Raw genomic sequence first — 22,385 nt, forward strand, 5'->3', positions numbered from 1 at the left:
TGTCCTAGTGATGATCAGGGTATATGGGGCTAGAGAGACAGTTGTAATGATGTGCTCCTGCCCGGTAATTTCTAACTATGAAGTCCCCTGAATATCTTATTTCTGTTGATGAAACACATTCATTTGCAATTTGCCTCTCCATGGAGACATCTAAAGATATCGTTTAAACCAAGCTCCATCTATTACATAGGAACATGGGAATTGCTAGACCACCTCAGACTAGCATGATCCAACTCAGTATTTTATCACCGACAAGTGGGACCTACCAGACGTTTTTGATGAAGGGGCAAAAAAATCCATCGGGAACAATTAAAAAGTAACCTGCTTCCAGGAGAAATTCCGTCCTTACTCTCCTTGTTGGCGTATGCCCTGAAATACGCAGTTTGTGTCCCCTACAACTTTTTGTGAAGTCTGGAGGTTCGTGCTATCCATGTAAGTGTCCAATCCTCCTCCTTTTTTTTTTTTTTTTTTTTTTTTTTTTTTTTTTTTTTTTTTTTGAAGCCTTTCTTTCTGCAGAGAAATCCTGGCTCTGCTGAAGTTTTTAACAATGACTTCAGTGAGCATTTCACCCCTGGCCTCAATAGTTTCTCGTGGCGGGATGTTCTGCATTGTTCTGAGCAGATCTTTGTCATGAAACTCTTGCAACAGACCAGCTTATGGTAACAAAATAGAAAGTGTTACCCCTGGTTGTCTTGACAGGGCACTAGGCTGGGAGTCAAGATATTTTGGTGCTAATACTTAGGCAGGTCACTTCCTCTCTCTATAACTGTCCCAGGGTGGCTGGCCCTTATAAAGGAAGCAGGTTCAGGCCAGAAGTGGCGCTCCCAATTTGGCTGATTAAGAGCATGAGGCGGCACCAGAGGGAGGGTCAGAGAGGTAGGAGGTCCTTGAAGCGAAGTGTAAGAGGTTCCTGGGGCAGTGGGTGGTTAAAAAGCAGCAGAGGGGTTTTTGGCTGACCTCCCCAAGCTGAAGAAGGCTGAAGGCAATGGGGCAGCATAGGGACTTTCCTGCTGACTTCGAAGCCAGTGCGTTGAAGCTGGAGGGCTGAAGCCAGGGGAGCAGTGGAAGGGCTTCCTTGCCGGCCTGTCTGAGATGAGAGGTTAACAGAACTGGGGAGCGATGCTGTTCCCCTGGTGAGGATGATGTCCCAGGAGAGAGGCTAGTGGTGAGGGTGGGGTTCCTTTTGGGAAGAAAAGGGGCTGCACTCCTGCTGGAAGGCCGTCCTAGCAGAAGGACAGGAGAGGACAGGTGAAGAGTGCAGATGTGGTGGATGATGCCGGGATGTGGCATGTGCTATTCCGGTGAGCTAGATGTGATGGGATTTTAAAGACTATTTCTCTAGAGTGGGGCATGAGGGATTGATAAGTGGACTATGTTCTGGGACGTTTGTTAAGGATTATTTGCACAATTTTTTTGTAATAAAGGGCTCCCCTCTCCCAGCAAGAGAGCCTGTCATGGAGCATTTCCGAGAGGGGAACTGGGATGTAGCCCTGATGCTGGAGCTCCTGGGTGCCAGGGGCACCCTCTTCCCGCTCTCCCCCCATCTGTCTTCTCTGTATAGGCTGTAAGCAATTCAGGAGCACAGGCTACCTCTTACCACGTTTGCACACATTGTAAGACACCATAGGGCCGTAATCTGGGCTGGGGCTTCCACGGCAACCGTAATACAACTAATAAATAATTCACTGTATACTCCAAAGGAATAAATGCTCGCAAATGAAACACCACCAAAAGGCCATAAATGCACAGAATGCTTGCTTTCATTCTGATTTTAGTCTTTATTGCTGGTTGAATTGAGGGTTTGTAGCACAGGAAGGATTCAGACTTATTCATCTCCACACAAAAGAGTTTGTGAATCTGTCGTCATTGCTCACTGTGACAATACAGGGAGAACTTGCCAGAGGAAAGGAAATCAGATCACCGAGGGCCAGATCCATCCACCCATGCAAGGGTGGTGTCTTCCCTCTATGGGCCAAATTCTGCTCTTACTCCAGTGTAGATCCAGAGTAACTTCATTGAAATCAATGGAGTTTCTCAGCTTCATAACCGTTTTAGAGATGATTTTTAGCCCTAAAGGCCAGATTCTGTTCTCTGTTATACCAGTGTAAATTCAAAGCTACTCTGGTCCAAATCCTCAGCTGGTGCAAATCAGCATAGCTCCAGTCAATGGAGCAGTAATAATTTATACCAGCTGAGGATCTGACTCTATTAACTTCAGTGAAGTTACTCTGAAGTTACCCCAGTATACATGAGACCAGAATTTGGCCCTATGTACCTATTGAAGACGACTTTGGTTTGTTGTTAGACTGAGACGGGTACAGAGCCTGGAGTGAGTTTTGCAGGCAGCAGTTCTAGCAGGTGCTGAGTGTCTGACTTAATTTGTCTTTCACGCTGGGAAATCCTTGTGGCAAGGGGTTAATAAAGACAATTCATATTGTTATACAAATCTATAGAGAACAAATGCAAGATGGATTTACTGGTGAACACACATTTGGGAGCACCGGGGAACAGGAGCCCCAGCAGACCAAGATCCTCATAGAGCCACTGAGAAAGAAGATCTAAGGCTTCCAAGGAGGGCCCTGAGGCCATCTACCCTCAGGATCCGCAGGGCTGTTCAGGGCCGAGCACCTTGTCCCTAGTGACTGTGTCCGTCACCCGAGGGGGGGCTTCTGCTATCACTGTGTTTACATCTGAAAACGCAAGCACAACAGAGGAAAGAGGAGGAATCAGTAATGTTAGCTGGGGGGGTTAACAGGCTTGTCATCATCTGGACAAAGCTTCAACATCAGCTTGCCAGGAGGTTCCAAACCTTACAGCAGAAGATTGTAACACAGAACAGGGTAAATCTGAGGCTATGTCTATGCTTCAGTATGGACGCGACGGTGCCGGGAGAGGTACTCTCGTTGCGGTGGTTAATTTACCTCCCCAGGAGGTGGTAGCTAGGTCCACGGAAGAATTATTCTATCGAACTAGCGCTGTCTACACAGGGCCTTAGGTCGGCTGAACTCTGAGGGGTGTGGATATTTCACACGCCTGAGCGACGTAGCTGTGTGGATCTAATTTTCTAGTGAAAACTAGCCCTGAGAAAATTAGGCCAGATTTACATCAGAAAATGTTTTCAGTCTTAAATAGCTCTGCCAGCGAAGCTTCCTACCATCAGCAAAACGGGTTCCTGTTGGAATCGTTCAGAGTGGTTCAGTGAGTGAAATAAGCAGCTCCATTGATTCCAGCAGAACTCCACTGATTTACACCAGCTGAAGATGTCTATTATCTTAAAGAGGAAGTTTAAATACCACTGCCAAGGCAACTTATCTGACACCTGTTAAACTGCGATTCCAATTCTGGGCCTCTCTGCAGCCCCACCCCACCTGGCTTTTAATAAGTCTGTTTAAAACTTTTTGTTTTTCAGCCACAAACAGCGATGTGGACATAGCTCGCGGGGCGGGGCATAGGCTTCCTGGCCACGCCTCCTGCTGCTGCATATGGCAATAGAGGTTGATACTGACAAGATCTGAGCTCACTTACACTAGAGCAAATCAGGACAAACTCCACTGAGTTCTACTGGTGTAAAACTGGTGTAAGTGAGAGGAGAATCAGGCTCATTACCTTGACCATGTAAATCCCTCACTCACTGCCTCCCTTACAGCTTGAGCAAATGATTTGGAGCCCATCTATGGAACTCACTTCTTGTGCCTTGGTTTCATCAATCTACTGTCCAATTGCTGCCACATTTTAAAATTTAATCTAAGACCCCTGGGTAGGGGTTAGGACAGCAATTCAGTTCGCCTTATCTTACTGGAAAGTGGTGCACACTGGGTATATGCTACAGCAATTTAACAGGAATAAAAGTGCAAGTCTGTCAAGTGAAAGCCATATTTTGCATCTCCAAGAGCTTATCCGAAAGGAGGGAGTGTCCCAGCTGATTCAGTGGCTAGTAGCAAGGTATTCAATTTCAGGCAGCTGGGAGAGCCGCAGGCCTCCTGGGTCTTGTATGAGCCATCTGCAAAGTCATACTGACTTCTGTGTTTGAAATAACTTCCTCTAACTGATGCAACAAGCAGGTGCGGGGTGAGGCTGAATTTGGTAATGAAAATCAGAGCTCTGCTTGCCACTGACCCTGGTGTGTGATACAGGGCTGCCCGTGGAGGGCAGAAGGGGGGAAAGTGGGGCAATTTGCCCCTGGCCCCGGAAGGGCCCCCTCAAGAATATAGTATTCTATCGTATTGCAACTCTTATTTTAATGGAAGGGGCCCCCGAAATTGCTTTGCCCCAGGCCCCCTGAATCCTCTAGGTGGCCCTGATGTGATAAGGCATTTTGGTGTCGAACGGGAAGCCCCCTATATCTGGGACCTTGACGGTGCTAGGTGCTTACGCAGCATATGCCCAGCCATCCCTATGACTGTATGTGGGTCAGTTCAAGTAAATTTATACAGGGATTTTTTTTAATGGTGCCTCCTATTGGGCAAATAGACAAGTTTTGAAAAGACTTTAGCTAATTAAAAACAAAGCCATGTCTGTAAGAAAATGTGGGGGTGGGATATTGCCCATCCGTAATAATTTGCAGCCCACCCAACCTTACATTCCTAGCTACAGCACTGCCATGCAGCAGGTTTGTAGCAGAGCAAAGAAGAGAACCTAATTTGCCTGAGTCCCAGCCTGCTGCATCTAATCTAGCGTGCTTGTTGTCCCCCACTACAGCAATCTTCATGACAGCTCCAGCAAGTCCTTTACTTACTTTGGTTCTGGCTGAGATCAGCTGGATGGCCTGTGGTGGGAAGGGGCTCCTCATCTCTGTGGCCACACAGGCTCCCAATTTTTCCTGCCACATACCTGCAGGCTGCAGAGAGAAAGGAGACCATTAGTTTGTATACCTCAAGCTAAGGGCAAATATTTGTTGGCCCCTGTGGGACACCGGGGAAAAGAAGTTGCACAAGGCATCAAGGTGGTAGGGGTGTTCACAGGAGCAAATCACCCCCTCTCTGATCCTGCCTGAGCTAGGGACCCAATGAGTCACCTTTGCAGGCACAGTGGGAGTCAGGGGGGATGTAACAAATGGTTTTGCAATAGAATCAAGTTTCACCATTCAAAGTAAAAGCTTGAGGCAAAGACTTTCCTTCTGTTCTGTGTTTGTACAGCACCTAGCACCATGGAGTCCTGGGCACCTAATACAAGTCCATTTCCTGTCAGGGCTGGAGAAAAAGCCCGGAGAGAGCGAGATTCGCACTGATACCACAAGAGATCTCGGCCAAAAAGCACAGAAGTGAAGGTATCTTGCATATATATACCTGCCCCTGGAAATTTCCACTACATGCATCTGACGAAGTGGGTATTCACCCACGAAAGCTCATGCTCCAAAATGTCTGTTAGTCTATATGGTGCCACAGGATTCTTTGCTGCTTTTACAGAAGTGAAGGTAGTTGGTATCCACTGGGCAACATGTCCCCAGCTGCGCACTCCAGTTTTATCCTGTGTAACTCCATTCACTTCCGCAGAATTATTCCAGATTCCCAGTGGTGCAAGCCCACAATCAGACCCAGAGCCACTCAGTGGAATTACTCCTGTTTTCCACCCATGTAAATGAGATCAGAATCAGGCCTAATGATTTTTTTAAATTAATGAGCAAAGTTTTACTTTATTCATTAGCTAGTAACCATCCCACCCCACTTCCTCGCCAGACCCAGCTAGACAAAGCATATGATGTTATTGTGGGAAGGGAAAGTTGTGGAGAGCACCGACTGATCGGACTTTACCTCCCCTTGCAGGGTGACACAGTAGATATCACGAAGCCTCCCTTTTGTCCACAGGTGGGATACCCGACTGTGGAACAGTGCCCCCCCCCAACAATGAAGACAACACCCATGTAAGGAAAGACACTGAGCACTGGCCTGGCAGCTCAGACTGCATTTCAAAGAATTCACTCATCATCCTTCCAGTGATAGTCAAGGATACACATGTATTTACAAACCAAACATCCCCCTCTGCTCTACTTTGTCTGAAGAGGTTTCCTTACCGTTGATAATTACTCAGACCATCTCTGCAGCGCTCCAGCCAGGCTGTGATTTCCTGCTGCTCGGGCTCTGGCTCTGCTCATCTCTCGCACTCAGCTGGGCTGTGGTTTTATTTTTTACCACACTATTTCCTCCCTCCTCGGATGTTGCCCCAGTAACATGAGTCATGCGGCTCGAATGTCAGAGGGTGTTGTGTAGATCTGTGCCATCACGCCCTCCAGGTAGGGCTGTGAAGAGCAGAGTTCAGATCCTTCCCTGGTCTGGATTTTGGTCTAACCTGCGTCAGTATATTGCCCAGGTCATACAGCAGTTGGTTAGGCATGCGGAACCATTGTAGCTAAATGGAAGCAGCCATCCCTGCTGTAGTTCTATTGACTTACATGAAGTTACACCATTGATGCATTTGGATCAAGCTGTGGGACTTGCTCCAGATGCCTCAGAGGGATCCAGGAGTTAGCTGTTGCTCAGGCATGATTCTGCCTCCTTAAAAACTGTGTGTGTGTGTGTGTGTGTGTTGAATTCCAGTCTCTGGGCTAAACCAGAGGATGTGGCCGTGGTGCAGTGTTCATCTGTATAGATTAGGGGTGGAGGGAAGCTGGATCCTCTTCCCGGGTTGTCCATCCAATGTCCACCTGCCCCCATGTCTTTCTTCCAGAGCAAAGATCTCTGTGGTGCATATGGACCATGTGTATTCCACCCCACCCCCCTGCACAAACCTATACCCTCCTTACACCGTTTCCACGATTCAAGAGTCTGGTCAAAAAGGGAACCTAGCAGCGTCCAGTCAGATCTATTGACTGGACACTAAAAGACCAGAAACCTCTTCTATCACCTGGCCCTGAAGCGGCAGCTGCCACAGCAGCACACATGCACCAGCTTGGGCCACGGGCCGCCCCTTTGAAGATCACAGTTTGCAGGGCTGCAGCAGAGGACAGAGTGTGGGAGCTCATGGCACACAGGGTAAGGGGCTCCCAGCAGGCCTGGAGCATTCCCTAGGAGGGAAGGAAGGTGAACTGCCTCACCAGCCAGCACTTCCCCTGGCTGTGCTCTCAGGCAGTGCTGGGGTGGGAAGCGCTCAAGCGGACGGGGAAGGGGCTGCTGGGCAGACAGCTCAGAGAGAGGTGGGGGCCTGCCGGGCAGGAGGGCCATATCCGAGCTTGCCAGCAGAGCTACCTAGCTGCTCCCGTGTGGCCACAGGGTTTTTCTGACCTGCACTCCCATGCAGCTCAGGTTTGCAAGTCCCTTGGTGCTGCTCATGCTGGAGATGAGGAGGGAGAGGAGTGAGCAGGGGGCAGGGCTTTGGGGAAAGAAGTGGGGCGGGGGTCTGGTTTTCAGACATTGGAAAGTTGGCCACCATCGCCATGAACCTCCATGACAGGAGAAAGACTCAGATTTCTCTAATGTAGCCTCCCAGAATTCTACCTCCGCTAGAAGAACTCTGCCTGGGAGCTGAGACAGCAGCCATTTTTCCTCAGGAGGTTTTTTGGTTTTTTTTTAACACCCCTCCCCCCATTAAACATGTTTGTGTACAACAAGCTTCAGGCGGTGACTACAGGCATGGCAAGGCCCCGAGCTGGCTGAGGTTTCCTTCCAGCTCCATCAGACACTGCACAGTGTGTGTATCATCTCTCCATTCCCATTGTCCCTGCACAGTGTTTGTCGTAGACATCCACAGGGAGGGACTGCAGAGCGGCATCAGCAGGATTGCTGCATTTCAGAGAAAGCTTTTCCTCCTGAGAGCTCTGCCATTGTGGTGAGGCTGCTGCATCCCCAGCCCATCTCTCTGCAGCACTAGGGCTCGCCCCACATGCCAGGCCCAACGCAGTCTTAATGGGGCTCAGAGTCCCACTGCTTGGCAACTCTACTGCAGTTCTGTTGCTCTAAGAGGAGCGGCCATTCCCTCAGCATCTCTTAGCTGCAGGGCAGACGTCTCCGTTGAGGGCCTCTTTCCAGCGAGGGCCCTTGGGAGTTGCTGCAGACTGTTGCTAAGGAGATGCACATGCTGTGGTCTCTCAGGGCAACTTTTCCTTTGTGCTTTTCTGTCGTCGTTTTCCGTAGGGTGGTCTGAAAGCCTGTGCTTTGATCTTTGAGTGTGGAAAAGCAACTTTTCTGTCAACACTCACGCTGCACCAGGGGTGAGGTTGCGGCCACACTGGATCAGACCCAAGGTCCATCTACTCCAGTAGCCTGCTTCCAACAGTGGACATCACCAAATGCTTCACCGGGAGGTATAAGAACCCTTCAGAAGGCCGTTATGGGATACCTGCCTCCCTCTCCCCCACGTAGGTCTCTAATATTTAAAGATTGGCATAAACCCTAAAGCACCAGGTTGGGGGATTAAAACAAATTATGCCCCCCATAACACAGCACACAACTAACAATGAGCAACCTGAGCCAAAGACCAAGTATTAGATGGACACGAAAAACCACCTTCCCCCTCCACTCAGCCCAGTCACTGCTGGGACACACTGTGAGCGCTGGGGAAGCTTGCACTGCGGCTGTCTATGCAATGCTTGCTTTGCGGATATAGAAAGGACCGCGGCCCTCACGGCGGTCAATCTTTCACCTTTGCGAAAAAACTGAAAAGAACAAGGATGATTGCAGCCCATGTCTAGGAATAGATGCATCTGTGCTGAGTCTTTATCAGGCAGTTTGATTGGCTCTGCGCCTTTGGGACTGAATATATTTCTGAGGGGGTTGTCATTTAGACACCATATGTGCTACCTAGGGCAAGGATCTTGGCTTTTTGCATTACTGACACAGCACGCTAGATGGCGATAGATTAAAGAGAAAAGGTCTGAGGTGAGAGCCGTTCTCATGATTAATGGCAGAGAAATTCCCCCAGCCCAGTGCATGAACTGAGCAAGGAGGTCATGGGCTAAAGTTAGAGAGGAGGCAGTAGTGAAATACCAGAGCCACTGTGCACAGCTGGCACTGACTAAGTACTCCCAGGGTGATGACGCAGAGGCATCTGTACAAAGTATGAAACTCCCCGCTGGTACGTAAGAAGATTCCTGGTCCATCTTCCATGCCCTAGTGCCATTTCACGTTCCCCTTCTGAAAATGTGGCAACTGTGAAAAAGTGGCACCTTCTAAATCAATAGATCTGTTCCCTGTGCGTATTCAGAGCCTGATCTACTGATTTCGATGACAAAAAAAAACATTTTTACTATTCTTGTTTTACTGTTGCTAGCCACGCAGAGCAACCCAGCAAAGGGAGAGTGAGTTGGATTCTATGCCATCGCGTGCATCATCACCTGCATTGTTCACCAAATTCCAGTTACAAAAATCTGTATTATGTATTGACATCACTTCACAAGCCCAGAAAAATCCAGTTTGACGTTCAGGTCCCAGGGTGGATTTGCAGGGATGTAGTTAGAAAAAGATCTCTCCAATTTTTTACTGAGCAAATTTTATTTGGTGCCTCTAAAGGACAATGAATACAGTAAGTAAGGAGACCAATGATGTCATTTTTAGAGTCATTTTCCAGGGAATTTTGGTCCTGATTCTCCTCGCATTCACCTGGGTGTAAACCAGGACTAACTCCATTGAAGCCAATGGACAAATTGTGGTGTAAAATGAGCGCAAGAGGAAAATCATTCCCTTCATCTTTATTCTCTTTAATGTCCTTTTGATCTTTAAGGGGCAGGGATGCTCCTATACTTCAAAACCCGCTCTTAAAAATATTAGTCTACGACCTATTCTTTGGGAAGGCTTGCAAAGGAGCAGATCCTCGTAAATCGGCATAGCTCACCTGACTCAGTGGACCTCCAACCTTATGTGCATGTGCTGCAACTGCAGTAGATGTGTTTTTAAGCTATCAGACTATGCATCTGACATTCTGGTTCTTCTATCTTTGCCTAAATTAGTCTCCTATAATCTCCTGCCATTGCACTGCTATTGGTGAGGCTCCAGTGGGAGAGACGCAGAAAGTCCGGCTTTTCTATGGTTTGTTCCCTGTCCGGTGTTGAGACAAAACACCATTCTGAAGAGCTCGCTGCTCTGCCCCCACCGGCGTGGTCTCACATGAACAGTGCGTATGAGGTCACACTGTCAGGGGTGGGATCATGAAGGTGGGGGGGGGGCACACAGTTCCCAGAAGCAAAGGCAGATTAGGGGTATGTAGGGCCCTGGCCCACAGCAAGTGGGGATCCCTCCCTACCCCTTCTGCCTGCAGTCCTCTCCCTCACCCCCCCAGCGCTCTTGCTGGGAAGCTGGGTTGAGGTGTGGGCACTTTCCCCGCTCTCTGGCAGGAGCGCCAGGTGGGCAGACTGGGTCAAGGCACGAGGGTGCCTATTTTTCCAGGAGCTGCCTAATTGGCTGGGGCCCCTGGGCACGGTTAATGGCTAATCCACCAGTGCCCAGAAGTACTGGATTGTCTGCTATTCTGGGGATGCATCAGTGGCCACCCTAAGAGGACGCTGCTGGCATTTTAAGTACTGTGTTGTCTAGCCTGGCTCAGTGTAATTTTCCAGTACAGTTTCCATGACTGCTATGAATAGGGAGGCTCCATCAATGACCCATCACCCCCTGTGGTTCCAAAACCTGGCTGTGTCACTGGTGCCTCATGTACTGGTAGGAACTAGCAGAGACTTGGGGCAGGTCTACACATAAGACACTGCACTGGTGCAGGTGCACCACTGCCGCACTTACGTGAAGATGCTCCTGTGTCGACGGGAGAGCTTCTCCTGTCCGTGTAGTTAATCCACTTCCCCAAGAGGTGGTAGCTATGTAGATGGGTCTCTCATCAACATAGCGCTGTCTACACGGGGGGTTAGATTGGTATAATTGCATTGCTCAGAGGTGTGGATATGGCGATCAGTTAAACCCTGAGCATGTGGGCAAGACTCACCAGCCAGCACCCAGGAAAGAATTCTCCTTAGTAACTCAGATCCCACTCCAGCTAACATCCCATCACAGACCACTGTCTTCTGACAGTGGCCAATGCCAGGTGCCCCAGAGGGAATGAATAGAACAGGTTATCATCAAGTGATCCATCCCCATTCTCAACTTCTGGCAAACAGAGGCTAGGGACACTTCAGAGCATTGTATTGTATTCTACGCTATCCTTAGGTTCTTATACAACTCATTACTATAGCATCTGAGTGCCTTCTAGCAGTGCATTAAATTAAAGTATTCCAAAACTGTCAATGGAGTAGGGTTTCTTACATCTTCCTCTTAAGTAAGTATCTGGTTGTTTTGGAGACAGAACACTGGACTAGATGGACCATGGGTCTGACCCAGTATTACAATCTCATAATTCATTCATAATTCTGGCAGAATAGACCCCGTACAAGTTTATTCAGCGGCAGTTCTTGCTAATGGGAACGGAAGAAAGGAGCAATACCAAAGCCCCAGGGTCAAAGTGATGCCAACCCATTTGAAAATGCAGCTGCTGCTTTATAGCATTTAGCAGAGAAACACAAGCCAAGCCGTGCTTTCGTAAACATGCAAAGGATGTTGTTTACTCCAGTTCTGAAGAACACCACTTATCAGCTGAACAGGCTGTATCTGAAAATCTCATTGTCGTCAGGAGCCTAAGAAAATGTCATGTACTCCAAACAAAGATTTTCCTTCTGGTTCATATTGTCTTTTATTGCAGTAACCTAGGAGTCTGGGAAATGGCAATACATTTACAGTAGATCTTCTGTGGTGTCATAAACAGAAACAGAAGATCTACCCTAAATGTCTTGCCATTTCCCTGGCTACCAGGTCACTCCAGTACCAGACACTATGAACCAGAAAGAAAATCTTTTGTTTGGAGTATATGACATTTTACTAGGCTCCTGATTTATACCCCCATCAGTGCCAGGGCCAGGGAAGCTAATGATCCAACCAGCAGACCAAATTCAGTGATGAAGCCTGGCCACCTGCGGCATGTGTTGTGCATATGCTAAGAAGAAGAATGCAAAGGTTTTTTTCAGCTCATAGTTGTTCATCTGGTCAGCACTTTGCCCTATTGATCCGTTCTCTGCCTCACTGACTCCCTGCAGAATCCCAGATCCAATCAAAGGTTTCACCCCTCATGCGGGACTGATTCTCTTTATATGAGGGAACTGCTCACTTTGCATGATCATGATCTTCCGCAACAGCCATGCCACTGGAACAAGGGAACCGTTAGCTTCATGGGTGATTCTAGCCAAGTGCAAGATCCTGAGTTTTCTCGATGACTGGCCCTTGAATCTGAAACTCCTTGATGAGGTCAAGTGACCACAAACCTTGCAGCAAAATGCAAAGTGCACTTCTTCGGCCAAGCCTTTCCCCCATCATTTAAAAAAAAAAAAGTCCAATCTGTATTGGGAGGGAAGAGAAAAAGAGAGATAGAAATCTCTCAATATTTACACACCATAATTATGGGAGGTGCCCAAATCCCATGGAGATGGACTCCATATGTTGTATTTGTGTGTTGAGGAGGAATTTGTATAATCACTCACAGACAGCAGTAACAATGAACACTTTTGTTTTGATTCGTCAAGAACAGAAAAACCACAGACAATTGCCTGGTTTCAAGGAGGAAGCTGAACAGAGCCCCCGAGCAAATCCCTTCCTCTCTAGACAGCAGCTCATGGGTACTAACAGCAGTGCCCCTGTTGAGCACATTCCTCTATATAAAACTACAGCACCCCCTATGCATACATAACACCCCTCCCCGCTTAGGCCACATAATCATCCAACCGTCGTGGGTGCTCTGGCCTGCCTTGTGGTCTCTCTGTGACACTCGGCAGGGCAGATGTCTTTGGTGACTGTGATTCAATGTGAACCCCTGGTGAGACAGGAGCATTGTCTCCTTTGAGTAGTGGTTCAGTGAGCTCGAAGTGTCAGAGACAGAAGGTGATGCCGATAATGAAGAATCAATGATTGGCTCTAGAGAAGGCTCATCTGAAGGCTCCTCTGAAGTAATGTTGTTTGGACATGAGCATCTTCCCAGCTGGTCAATCTGGCAAAGCTAAACTTGTCCATTGGCACTCTGGACCTTATATGAGAAGGGACTGGTGACCTCAAAGATTGTCAAAGCAACCCACCTTGGTCCGGCTCCATAACTTCTAGCAAATACACGTTCTTGTGGTGTGAAGGAACACATGGTAGAGGATGACAGGGAGGAATGCAGAGCCTGGTCCTGCTTATGCTGCAATTCCTCAAATAGATTGGGGTTCAAATGGTCAAGGCATGTCTTAAGATGTTATCCCATGAATAGCTTGGTTGAGCTAACTCCAGTAGTTGGGCATGGAGTTTCATGTTGAGCGATGAGGAACTTGGTAAGCCTTGTTTGCCAGTCTCCCCTGATGATCCTCATTATGATATCTTTGGTTGTGTGCATCAGCTGTTTGGTCTGACCGTTTGCTTGGGTATGGCATGGTGCAACGGTGATCACTCAAGTGAAGTTGCTTTTGGCCAAGTCCTTGAATTCATCAGAGGTAAAAACACTTACATTATTGGACACAATAGTATCCATTAACCCATGAGTCTCAAACAGTAGGAGTAGAGGAGTGACCTGTTTGGATTTAAGCTCAGGCCTGTACTCTGTTTCTGGGCAGATGGATACCAGATGCATCGATGCAATAGCCCAAGAAGGTGACACTTGTAGCTCCAATTTCACATTTTTCCTTCTTGATTTGAATACCTGACTTCTCAAATCGATGCAAGACTTCTCAAAGTCACTCAGCAAGTTCATCCTCAGTTGATCTCATCATCAGGATGTCACCAAAATATAGTACAGTGCCTGAAATTCTGGAAAGTAGAGTTTTGATGAAGCATTGGAAAATTCCTGGTGCAATGAAAATTCCAAACTGGAGATGCTTGACTCAAAATGCTCCTAGAAGAGTGATAAATGTCTTTACATCTGCAGTGTCTTTGTTAACCATCAATTGTTGCAAGGTCGAGTTTTGTGAAGACTTTTCCTTCAGCAAGAACAGTGAGCAGCTGGTTAACAGCAGGCACTGGTTTACACAGATTCACTCATTGTTATTTGGCTTGAATAGGGGTATGATTGGCATAACCCATTTTGTATGTGTAACTGAATTCCCTATGCAACGAAACACTCTAGTGCTGCATCAATCTTCAGACATAGGGCAAATGGTAAGTTTCTGATCATCATATGGATTGGTATAACTCTTGAATCCAGGGGGAACAACACTGGTGGTCCCTTGTAAACTCCCACTTCTTCAGAAAATACTTGAGGGAATTCATCCATCGTCTTTCTTAGTTGCTCTTCATTGATGCTATCGACTCCTTGGAAGCTGATTTTCAATGGTGTGAAACAATTTTTACGTAAGTGGATTTTATGTTGACCGTTTGTGACAGCGAGAGGGCAATCTTGCACAGAAAGAGCCATAGCAAACATTCATAACACAGCTTTCAGTGAAGTCGACATTTTGTCCATTGTAGTCTCAAAGGCTTCACGCCGGACTTGACAACGTGATAAGACAATGTGAAGAAAAAAACAACAGAATGTGACTTCACTGACGACTGACATTCCAGAACCAGAGTCAACTTCCATTTTACAGTCATGGCCATTGATGAACACTGTTACAGGTATTTCAGAACCATGAGATTCCATGTTGCGGACTATCTGAATGTGATAACGTTTCTTGACATTATTGTTGAAGGAGGCATAGGATTTGTTTGATGCTTGCGGATAAGAATACTTGTCATGGTCCTTTTGCTTCACACTGCTGACTTTTGATCGGCAGACTCGCTTGATGTGAGCTTTCTGTTTTGCAGAAATGGCATTCTGTGTCTTTGAATGTCCAAGCAGGGTGTTGACGCTATCCTGCGCAGCTTAAGCAGATGTTCAGGGGACTAATCGTGTCTCAACGTGATTGAGTTCCCATTGTTCCGCTGAGGACAATCATCTTTCTTTTGTGACAGCTGGTATTCACCTTGGTTACTGTGACATGAATTTTCTTAGGGTACAAAGCTGCCATTTTGGCGGCCAAGGCCTTTTCCTGAGTGATGGCGAATGTCAAATTCGGCTCAGCAAGGAAAGGGCATTGAAACGCTTCATCCTCAACTCCACTGGGATTTTGTAGCATGTTATTGAGAAAATGACCAAAGGTACCAAGTTCTGTGATGCTTAGGTGGTAATGCCCTTGTCAGCTCATTGATTCTGTTTATGAAACTGAAATCTCCAAACAATGACAGACAGCGTAGGCAAGAAATGCAGGGAGAGAGGACCTCTTGTGAGGGTCCCTGAGGAAGGAGCAGTACCTCTGTGAAAGACTTCTATTGTATTTTTTCATGTCCCTATATCGCATATGGGCTGGCTACAGAGCTTGCTTATATGCCCTACGTGTGTTCATCCTGGGATACTTCAGCACTCTGCCAGGTATGGCTGAGGTTTGTTTAAATAAGGTATTTTACTTGCAGTGCCACCTACTGTCTGAATTGTATAAAATACTTTAGCATTCTATTACATTTCCTTTTGAGAACTCCGTTATTTTAATTTGAAAAAACAACAACAAAAACCCAAAAATCTCAGACCCCAAGGAGAAATGCTGAGCAAGACTATGTGGAGTATTGTTTAAGGACCCCTGAAGAAGGGGAAAACAGGGGTAGGGCACTACAGAAGGAACCCTGGCCACCAAGGGGTGCTTGGATGGTGGCCCCTGGTCTACATAGCGGCATTTCCTGTTGGGCATAGAATGCAAATCCGACCACACCCACACTTCTAATGAAAGAATTTACATTTATTTAAACAAAACTGGAGCATATCCTTTCATAGGTGTGCACCAGCACATCTGGCTCATTTTACATCAAAACTGCTGGTGATTAGTGCTCAAGTCATCAGAAATGTACCATTTACAAAGAGTGGTGCACGTTAGTCACAGTGTGCAAGCCTGACATTGCATCAAAATCCCTGGATGTTACCAATTAGTAGTCTGAGAACACTTCTCTGATACCACCGCTTTATTTGCCATGGATCTTGCACAACTGTGGGTGTCAGGGGCATGGAATTTCACTTGTGGAGAAATACACTGCAAGGTTTGATAGAAGCAAATTGAAGCAGATGCCACAAGGTTTATAATTTTAAAGGCTTTTGATATTTGTCATTCCTAACTCAGAGCCTGTGTTCAGTGCGAGGCTGTAGTTCATAATGTACAACAGAGCTTTCAATTATAAAAAAACCACAGGAGCATCATGAAAAGGGAACTAGATCAATAGATAACATTCCATGTTGTTATGTGGTTGGATCATTGACTTCCCCCGCCAGGCTGACTCATCAGGGGCCACCACCGATATGGAAAGGAAATGGCTCAAATCCATTTTGAAGATTGTAAAATTCCTGGATTATTCTAATACTCAGGGCTGTGGGTTCTAGTGGTTACAACACCAGGCCTGGTCACTCTAGAACAGAATGTAGAGGAGTGTTGTTGAGTGGTTAGAGAACAGGCCTGGGCAACAGGAGCGCTGCGCTGTGTAGGCCAGGGGTAGTCAATAGGTGGATCCTGCGCCAAATCCGGACTGTATTTGAACAGCCTGTGAAATCATTTTATTTACTCTCTGGAGTCTGGAACTTGGCTACACCTTGACCAAGAAATGTGGACCTCAACAAAAAATAATTGATTATCCCTGGCATAGACTGAATGGCCTTCACATCCTTGTCGCTGGTTATTCCCGATCAGGGTGGGGCAATGAGGGGAAAGCTTACACTGTTGCTGCCCATGCTATTCCTCTTCTTCGGATAAACAGAGACCTCTGTTATTCCTGGGTGTGACTTCAGCACCTTTAACAAGAACTCAATTCACTCAGAGAAAACATACTTCCCAGCCACAGATTGCTGGGCCAGTGTTTTTGCTCCTCTCACGTTGCAGTCAATAAGCTGCTAAGAAGAGACACAAGCATCCCTGAGCCATAAATCAGATAGAGTGAGATTTCATGGAAACTGCCTTTTATTAAGGTCCTCAAATATGCATGTAATTTACAATTTAAAGGGACAGTTATTGTGTGATAAATATCAAGTGCCTATAGCAAAATATTGATAGGGATGTAACAGAGAAACTCACTTTTCTCTAACAGGGTTGTTAAGCCACAAAAAATGTTTTAATACCCAATTATCATTTTATTATCACAAAAAATATCTCCCCCTAGCCTGAGTGATGATTAGCTCAGGATTTTATCAGGTTTTCAGGTTAACAAGGGATTGTGGGGCATAAGTAGAAGCATCAGATTCTTAGTTTTAAACCACAGTAGTGGAAATTCCCCCCCCTGTGTCCCACTTAAGCTCTGTTTTGAGGGCTCAGATGGTGCCTAGGACCTATGCTGGCTCTCTGAGGACTGGTGAAATTTATCCCAGTGCATTCTCCCTTCCTCTCGCAGAAATCCCACGTCAATTCCAGTAGTTAAACCCCATCTTCCAATTTACAGCAATACTCAGCTTCTCCATATCGCTTTTCATCTGTAGCTCTCAAAAGTCGTATTACCCCCATTTTGCAGGTAGGGAAAAAGAAACACGCTCAATTTCAGTGAGAAGAGCCACCAATACAATCCAGCTTTCCCAAGTAGCTTATCCTGGGGACCATATATTGTCATTATTGTTTGCATTGTGGTAGTACATGTGGCCCCCAGTCATGGGCCAGGATCCCATTGTGCTATGTGCTGTAAAAACACAGAACAAAAAGACAGTCTCTGCCCCCCCAAGACCTACCAGGCCAAGCCGTATATAGATTTCGGGCTTGTCTATACAGCATGACAAAGCATGCCAGCAGGGTGTAATTTGTAAAACACGGTAATGTGCTGCACTGTAATTGCCCAGTGCAGATTCTGCTGATGCGCTCTAAAGGTACCTAGTTTGCATTAATGTAGTCTTGTTTGAACCTACATTAGCATGAACGAGGTACCTTTTAAAGCACACCAGCAGGGTCCATTAGAGAGCAGCATATTAGTGTGCTTTACAAATCACACCCCTCTAGTGTGCTGTGCCTGCACCATATAGACCAGCCCATCGATATAGAGGGAGTCAGTGTAATGGAGTGACCACTTAGTGAGCATCCCCTCACGGCCAGGGGTCACTTTGCAGGCACCTTGCTGCTGTCAGCTTCCTCTTGTGGGTCCTTTCAAACAGTCTCTCTTGTGTTTAACACCACCGCTGTGCGGGGCTGGTTTACCAATAGATAAGGACTCTGAGGACTGTTTGGATCTTAATGACAAATGGTTCAAACAATCTTTAGAGAGTCCCTAAAATAAAATCCCTACCCATGACATTCCTACTCAACTTCAGTTCCTCTGCACACACAGAGCTCTACCTCTTCCCCTGTCTGCTTCACCCAAAGGCATCAGCCCTTTCTGGCTGGAACTCTAGCCCTGGCTTCCTTCTCCTGCAGTGTCTTCTTTGGTTTTGTGGAATAGCAGATTTGCTTCCTGAGGCTACTCCTGTCATGCACTGTGCTTTGGATTTTCCCAATGACTTAGGCCATGTCTATATTGCAAAATTATGGTGACCTAACATGTCACCATACAGCCACCACAGTTATTAAATCGCTTGTGTGGGTGCACATGAGGCTTCTTACGTCGGCACTGCATGTCCTCACCAGGAGCTATTGTCATAGAATCATAGATTATCAGGGTTGGAAGGGACCTCAGGAGGTATCTAGTCCAATCCCCTGCTCAAAGCAGGCCCAGTCCCCATCCCAGCCAGGGCTTTGTCAAGCCTGACCTTAAAAACTCCTACGGAAGGAGATTCCACCACCTCCCTAGGTAACCCATTCCAGTGCTTCACCACCCTCCTAGTGAAATAGTTTTTCCTAATATCCAACCTAAACCTCCCCCACTGCAACTTGAGACCATTACTCCTTGTTCTGTCATCTGCCACCACTGAGAACAGCCTGGATCCATCCTCTTTGGAACCCCCTTCAGGTAGTTGAAAGTAGCTATCAAATCCCCCCTCATTCTTCTCTTCTGCAGACTAAACAATCCCAGTTCCCTCAGTCTCTCCTCATGAGTCATGTGCTCCAGCCCCCTAATCATTTTTGTTGCCCTCTGCTGGACTCTTTCCAATTTTTCCACATTTTTCTTGTAGTGTGGGGCGGCTCCTGAAAGCCAGTAACTGTTGACATAAGCATTGCGGTGTCTACGCTGACACCTCATTGGCCTAATTATGTCGGCCGGGATTCTACGCTGCTCAGGAAAGCGGTGTTACTGAATTGGCATGGAAAGATAGTTATGTTGGGGGGAACCAAATTTCAGTGAAGACACATCTATAGCTAGATCAATACAAGTCAGCTTATGTTGACCTAACCCTATAGTGTAGACCAGACCTTAGAGTCTTGCATCTTTCCCGGCAGCTTTCAAAAATTGCTGAAGTGCTTGTTTTTATTGGGCTCCATTTTCCTTGTATTCTTGATACATGTTCCAAGAAATAAATTGTTACTTTAAGGCCTCTGAGTTTTCTATATAGACATCTCCTTTCATGGGTACGGCCTTTACAATCCCAAAGGATCTGATCTTGTCCCTGTACTGCAGTCTATATACTGCTCGTCCTCAGAGAGCGCCTCCTAATTGACTGGAAGAGAGGGAGGCCCTGCCCCACGCTATGATACAAAGTTTCTGATCCTGGGCCCTGAAAGGGACAGTGTCCTGGGTAGGAGGGTCCCTAAGACACAGCAATAGACCTCAGTCAGCACCTCCGTGTGAGACCCCCCTCCCCAGGGCTGGGAGCCAGGGCAGTGTCTAGCAGCTGTGGCATGTAGGGGAATGGACCAAACAGTTGCAGATGCAGGGGAGGGACCAATCGAGAAGTGGACCAATTGGCTCTCTTTCTGACCTGCAGCTTGTCTGCTCTGCAGAAACAAGGGTCATTGGCTTATTTGAAAAATCTGCTCCGGCAGAGAAAAAAGGCTCAAAAAAGACACTCTGTCTGGGGAAACCCGGATGTATGGTAACTCTACACATAACTCCTCCTTTTATGATATTCAGTGTAGTTATGCTGTGTGCGTGGACAAAATTCTGATGTATTTTGCACTATGTAAGACAATTACAGCAACATCTCCCTGTCTAGGCAAGTGCTGGTTAGTACTGGGTTCCCAGACGATGCCTTCATCTATTTGAGGCTGCTGGAATGCCTTTGCAATACACATGCAATCTAGACAAACCAAAGGGTTGAGGCAATCACCTCATGACAGTGATTATTCCCAGCAATGTAGCTGGCTGTCCTACGGTATGAGACTGTGAGTACATCATGTGTGAGTTGATACCTCACTACGAAAGCTCTGCAGAGGCACTCCGGCTTCCTGGTTACCCTTAGAGCTGCCTTTTTCAAAGGTGCTTATCTTGTTGTCATCCTTGTTTGCAAGCTGACTCACAGGAGGGGAAGTGGGTGGAAGCCTGGCATGTGAAATGAGCTAATCCAAGAATCCTTCAGGGGAATGCTTATAAATCAATCTACATGCTCTCAGGGGAGACTTCAGTTTAAATTTAATTTTAGATGGAAGAGAAAAATAGGAATGCCAGGGGCAGCAAGAAAAGTCAAGTGCAAGCAGAGAAAATATTCACTCGGGATTTGAGCTGGTTGGGAATTTTCCGTCGGGATGAAATTGGGATGGAAAAAGGGGGAAAAAGTTCCACGGGAAAATATTATCTGTTTTCTGAGCAGATTCTGTTCAGCATCTTGGAAAGAATAGGAATGGGGATCAGATGCTCAGCTAGTTTAATAATAATTAATAATAATAATAATGAATAACTGTGTTGAATTCAGTGGTTCTGAGGATGTACTCTGGAAGGTATGTAAGCAAAATAAAAGAAATAAATATTATTGCCAAAAACTTAGATGAGGTTTGGAGATATTTAGCGATGAGTAGGAGATTTAGACCCAGAACCTCAAAGATATTTAGGCTCTTAACTCCAATTGATTTGAATGGAAGATAAGAACCAACATACTTTTGAGGATCTGGGCCTTAGCTGTTATTATTAATGGAAGATATTTGGCTAAACTCCCTGGGCTGTTGTGAAAACCTTAGTGATTATGCATCTCACAGTTGGCTAAGGGCCTGATTCTCCTTTTATTAACACTAGTTTTACAACACCAACTCCATTGGCTTCAGTGCTGTCACCCTTGATTTACAGCAGTGTAAATCAGAGTAGACTCAAGCTCAATGGGTTTGCTACAGGGTGAAATTCACTCCGTGCCGGCACAAAGACTTTGTACCACTTAAGCCCCACTTCAGATGTAGGTTAGGATTTTCAGAAGCACCTGTGTGACATAGTGAACTGTTGCAAGGGGGAGAAATCAAAAAGAACCCCCACCCCAAACTGCTGATTCCAATTGACCAATCCTCTTACAGGCTGCTGGGAGTGGGCAGTGCCTGGGCCTATATAAGCCAGACTCAGCCCATTCCAAGAGTATGAGAAGGTGGGACAAGGCTGAAGAAGACTGAAGGGCTTCTAAGGAAAAAACATCTCTAGGAAGGTGGCAGAGGAGCAGTAAACATTTTGGGGAGAAGGTACTGAGTGCGGGACATCCACCGAGCCCCTTTTCCTTGGGACACTCTGGACTTGCCTGAAAGGCTATAGAACTTATGGCGGAATAAGACTAAAGCCTTCAGGTGTAGGGAGTGAACTGGATATGAATAGACCCTGTAATAAGTACTCCTTGATTCTCTCTGGTCCCTTTTTTTCTTCTCCCTCCTATTTTTTTGGGGGAGTCAGGTCATCCTGGCCCACCAGGTAATAGCTTAGTGACAGCCTAACTGACTTCCAATGAGACTTGCTCTCTGAAGTCAATGATAGGTTTTGAAAAGCCCACCCAGAGACTTAAGCAAAAGCAGTATAAGGCACCCTTAAACTGAGGGCCTGGTCCACACTACACAGTTAAATCAATTTAAACAGCGTTAAATCGATTTAACTCTGTACCCGTCCACACTACAAGGCACTTTACATTGATTTTAAGGGCTCTTAAAATCGATTTCTATACTCCTCCCCAACGAGAGGAGTAACCCTAAAATCGATATTACTATATTGATTTAGGGTTAGTGTGGACGGAAATCGAAGTTATTGGTCTCATTCCTTTAATGTAGCTACCCAGAGTGCACCGCTCCGGAAATCGATGGTAGCCTAGGACCATGGACGCACACCACTGAATTAATGTGCCCTAGTGTGGACGCATAAAATCGATTTTATAATATCAGTTTTATAAAACCGGTTTTAGTAATTTCGATTTTATGCTGTAGTGTAGACGTAGCCAGAGATTTAGAAACATCTTCACAAGAGAGTTGCCCTGATTAAACTAGTTTCTAAACTGACTTAGGCCTTGTCTACACTACAGCGTTAGGTTGACATATGCTGTGTTAGGTTGAATTTATAATGTGCATGTCTACACTACCGAGCCCTTTCTGCTGACCTAAAGGGCTTCTTAAATTGACACCAGTACTCCACCTCAGCGAGAGG

At 46.4% G+C, this 22,385-nt stretch overlaps 1 long non-coding RNA gene across 1 annotated transcript; it reads right to left on the reverse strand.

Annotated features, from left to right (window-relative positions):
- Positions 1-2,155: 2,155 nt before the first annotated feature.
- LOC115635981 lies at positions 2,156-6,112 on the reverse strand. Its single transcript, XR_003996761.1, has 3 exons — positions 6,011-6,112; positions 4,736-4,837; positions 2,156-2,690 (listed from the first exon to the last, which is right to left on the reverse strand). It is a non-coding gene; the product is annotated as an uncharacterized LOC115635981 (long non-coding RNA).
- Between the last annotated feature and the right edge of the window lie 16,273 nt (positions 6,113-22,385).

This window comes from Gopherus evgoodei, chromosome 16, assembly GCF_007399415.2.
Source record: "Gopherus evgoodei ecotype Sinaloan lineage chromosome 16, rGopEvg1_v1.p, whole genome shotgun sequence".
Lineage (NCBI taxonomy): Eukaryota > Metazoa > Chordata > Testudines > Testudinidae > Gopherus > Gopherus evgoodei.